Raw genomic sequence first — 4,903 nt, 5'->3', positions numbered from 1 at the left:
TATCCGGTAGAAGCCCCCTCAATGCAACCGGAAGCAGTTGTGTCATAATCACATGGCAGTCATGAGACTTTAGGTTCTGGAACTTTTTCTCTGCCATGTTTATTATTCCCTTTATATTCGACAAGAAGCCAGATGGTACCTTAATACTGAGCAGGCATTCAAAGAAGATTTCCTTCTCTTCTTTGGTAAGAGCGTAGCTGGCATGACCCTGATGTATGCCGTCTTTTCCGTGCATACGTTGCTGGTGCTCCCGTGCCTCGGGTGTATCTTTTGTCTTCCCATACACGCCCAAGAAGCCAAGCAGGGTCAGGCAAAGATTCTTCGTCACGTGCATCACGTCGATTGCGGAGCGGACGTCTAGGTCTTTCCAATAGGGCAGGTCCCAAAATATAGATTTCTTCTTCCACATGGGTGTGCGTCCGTCAGCGTCATTCGGAACAGGTTGTCCGCCAGGACCCTTTGCAAAGACTACCTTCAAATCCTTGACCATATCATGTACATCAGCACCAGTACGGTGGCGAGGCTTCGTCCGGTGATCCGCCTCACCTTTGAAATGATTGCCTTTCTTTCTTACGGGATGCCTGCTCGGAAGAAATCGATGATGTCCCAGGTACACATTCTTCCTACAATTGTCCAAATATATACTGTCGGTATCATCCAAACAGTGTGTGCATGCGCGTTATCCCTTGTTTGTCTGTCCTGAAAGGTTACTGAGAGCAGGCCAATCATTGATGGTCACGAACAGCAACGCCTTTAGGTCAAATTCTTCCCCCATGTGCTCATCCCACGCACGTACACCTGTTCCATTCCACAGCTGTAAGATTTCTTCAACTAATGGCCTTAGGTACACATCAATGTCATTGCCGGGTTGCTTAGGGCCTTGGATGAGCACTGGCATCATAATGAACTTTCGCTTCGTGCACAACCAACGAGGAAGGTTATACAAACATAGAGTCACAGGCCAGGTGCTATGGTTGCTGCTCTGCTGCCCAAAAGGATTAATGCCATCTGCGCTTAGACCAAACCATACGTTCCTTGCGTCATCTACAAACTCCTTCCCGAACTTTCTCTTGATTTTTCTCCACTGCGACCCGTCAGCGGGTACTCTCAACTTTCCGTCTTTCTTACGGTCTTCTCTGTGCCATCGCATCGCCTTGGCATGCTCTTTGTTTTGGAACAAACGTTTCAACCGTGGTATTATAGGAGCATACCACATCACCTTGGCAGGAATCTTCTTCCTGGGGCACTCGCCCTCGATATCACCAGGGTCATCGCGGCTGATCTTATAGCGCAATGCACCGCATACCGGGCAAGCGTTCAAATCCTCGTACTCACCGCGGTAGAGGATGCAGTCATTAGGGCATGCATGTATCTTCTGCACCTCTAACCCTAGAGGGCAGACAACCTTCTTTTCTTCATACGTACTCTCGGACAATTCGTTGTCCTTTGGAAGCATATTCTTTATCATTACCAGCAACTTTCCAAATCCCTTGTCAGATACACCATTCTCTGCCTTCCATTGTAGCAATTCCAGTGTGGTGCCCATCTTTTTCTTGTCAGCTTCGCAATTTGGGTACAACAATTTCTTGTGATCCTCTAACATGCGCTGCAACTTCTTCTTCTCCAAATCACTTGTGCAGTTTCTCTTTGCATCGGCAATGGCCCGACCTAGATCATCAGCGGGCTCATCTGATGCCTCTTCTTCAGCTTCTTCCCGCATTGCCGGCTCAGCTTCTCCCCCCATTGTTGTATCATCGTATTCAGGGAACCCATGGCCAGGATAGCTGTCGTCGTCCTCTTCTTCTTCATTGTCTTCCATCATAACCCCTCTTTCTCCGTGCTTGGTCCAAACATTATAGTGGGGCATGAAACCGGACTTAAACAGGTGGACGTGAATGGTTCTTGACGTAGAGTAATTGTGATCATTCTTACAGACAGCACATGGACAAGGCATAAAACCATCCGCCCGCTTGTTTGCCTCAGCCGCAAGCAGAAAAGTTTGCACGCCATTAATGAACTCGGGAGAGCATCGATCATCGTACATCCATTGTCGGCTCATATTCATTACACAACACCGAAAAGACCAAATTAATACAAGTTCATACAACACTTAAATGCAACAAACAAATAACTCTCTACTAAAGCATTTAAATGCAACAACAAATGCGATCAAGATCGCAACTAAGGTAACAATTGATCCAACAGCATAATGATACCAAGCCTCACTATCAATGGCATATTTTCTAATCTTTCTAATCTTCAAGCGCATTTTCTCCATCTTGATCTTGTGATCATCGATGACATCGGCAACATGCAACTCCAATTCCATCTTCTCCCCCTCAATTCTTTTCAATTTTTCATTCAAATACTCGTTTTCTCTTTCAACTAAATTTAACATCTCGACAATAGGGTCGGTTGGAATTTCCGGTTCACAAACCTCCTAGATAAAAATATCTATGTCAACTTGATGGGCATAATTTGTAATAAGCATGAAATGCAACAACTAGTTTTAAAAGAGAATATACCACATCCGAATCATAACAAGGACGAGGGCCGACGGGGACGGATATCAAAACCATGGCACTACGTATAACAAACAACGTACGGGTAAGATAATTATACGAGTAACTATATATCCAAATCACACAAACATCAATTTGGTAATGTAAAACATTCATGAACAAGAGGCTCACCACAAGGTGGTGCCGGCGACGGGACGGAGCGAGCGATCGACGGTAGTTACGACGGAGATTTAGAAGGCACTAAGCAAACCACACCTACATATGCAAACTAAGTGTTATTTTTGACCTCAAATTGCATATAAATCAAATACTAGCACATATATTTCCTCCCAAATTACTAAACTCATAAATTAATCACTATACAAAGCATTGCAAGAGCTAATCTAGCAATGAGAGATGAAAGGACAAAGTTGCTAACCATTGTGATCATTTGAATGGATGGGGGCCTTCAAATCTTGACAAAATTTGGGCAAAATGTGTGATGAGCTCGAGAGGAACAGGGGAAGATCAGAGAGGAGAGGGGAAAGGGAAGAACAGAGCGAGCTCGGGTGGACGAAGGGTTTATGTAGGACGACCTTTAGCACCGGTTTGTGCCACGGACCGGTACTAAGGGCCAGTTCCTTTTGGCTCAATTGTGAACAATTACTGCCTGGGGAATCAGAATTACAAAAGAACTCATCTCTGCCTCAGGAATGGTCCAAAATCATCTCAGAATTACAGTGCAATCTAGAATCACCGAAACTTGGCAATTCTGGTCATTCTGGCCATTCCCTCAAAACAAAACGGTTCGCTTTGAACCAAATACCCCTATTGGCAACTGTATTTACAGCCAGAATGCCACCGGGGAGGGCCGACCGAGCGAGGCAAAAAGTAGGGGATTTCTCACGAGGTGCTTCCTCCTCCCCGCACACCCATCGTCTCTAGCCATCTCGAGCTACGGTTTGGCGCACCGCCAGCTAGCTCCCGGCCCCGGCGTCGTCAGATCCGCTGGCCGGAGGCCCCTATGACGCCGCCCCACACTAGTAGAAAACAGGGCTTAGGTCACAGGGCAGTTTTCACATTAGCCCCGGTTCAGTCACGAACCGGGACTAATGTGAGCATTGGTCCCGGTTCGTGCGGCCAGGGGCCTGCCGGGCCTCGTGGGGGCATTGGTCCCGGTTCGTCCGGACCCTTTGGTCCCGGTTGGTGGGACAAACCGGGACCAATGGGCCACGCTCCTGGCCCACCACCCTTTAGTCCCGGTTCGTACCACAAACCGGGACTAAAGGGCTGGTCCTAGTTGCGGCCAGTGTTTAGTCCCACCTCGCCAACCGAAGGGTGCTCACACCAGTTTATAAGCCCGTCCCTCTATGCCTTGTTGAGCTTCTCTTAAAGAGAAAATAGATGCTCTTATACAGGGAATTTCACCTAAATTCACAGTAAATTGAAATTTACTGTTAATTTAGGTTTAATTTTCTCTATAAGCGCATCTATGTTCATTTTTTTATATTTATAAAATAAATAAACCTTAATAAAATAAATAAAACTAAATAAACCTTAATAAAATAAAATAAACTATAGTAACTACAATAAATAAACCTTAATAAATTAAGTAAAAATAGCAGCAGTAAAATAAATAAAAATAGCAGCAGTAAAATAAATAAAAATAAAATAATTAAAGTAAAATACATAAGTAATTAGAAATAAAATAAATAAGTTTTTTGTTGTAAGTAGAAACAAAAAAAAAGCAAAATAGAAAAAAAAAACACGAGCCATCAACTCCATAACCGCCATATCTGGGATAGAGAAGGGCGATCCCTTGGAGTGGGATTCACATACAGTTGCCCGTAACATCTACCATTCGAGCCTAGCAGGTGGAACTCGGATCTGTCAACAGTGTCAAAGCGGCAAATAGCAGGCGGAGGAGAAGCCACCGATGTCATGTGTAGATCCCTTCTAGGTCTTGCGGATCGTGCTATTACAGCAATTTGGTTGGTTGATCCCGAAAAAAAGGAATTTGGTTGGTTTTCTTGAAGCCCTAGCTTGTTGTGCCGTCCTATTCTCTCAATGCAATTTAGCAAATGCTACTACAGTACAGTAAAGGGCACAAAGAAAAAGCAAGCAGTGAAGGAAAATACCTCCATATCAAAGCTGCTACTTATCTTGTTGGTTATCTGGATGTGGATATGTAGAATTTTCTCTAGCCACGGCAACAGACATGCATTCATCGAGGGGGTTCACTACAGAACAAAATAAATGCTGTCGTTAGTTGTTGAGGGTACGTTTGACATCCCTGAGAGACTAGATAATGAAAAGATGAATCGTCAAACCTGGATGAACAAAGACGCTACCAGGGCCATGGACGCCTCATACACCGCCGCCGACGTGTTGTAGTGATGAGG

The sequence above is a fragment of the Triticum aestivum genome, chromosome 2D (assembly GCF_018294505.1).
Source record: "Triticum aestivum cultivar Chinese Spring chromosome 2D, IWGSC CS RefSeq v2.1, whole genome shotgun sequence".
In the NCBI taxonomy this organism is placed as follows: domain Eukaryota; kingdom Viridiplantae; phylum Streptophyta; class Magnoliopsida; order Poales; family Poaceae; genus Triticum; species Triticum aestivum.
This window is presented reverse-complemented; position numbering follows the sequence as displayed.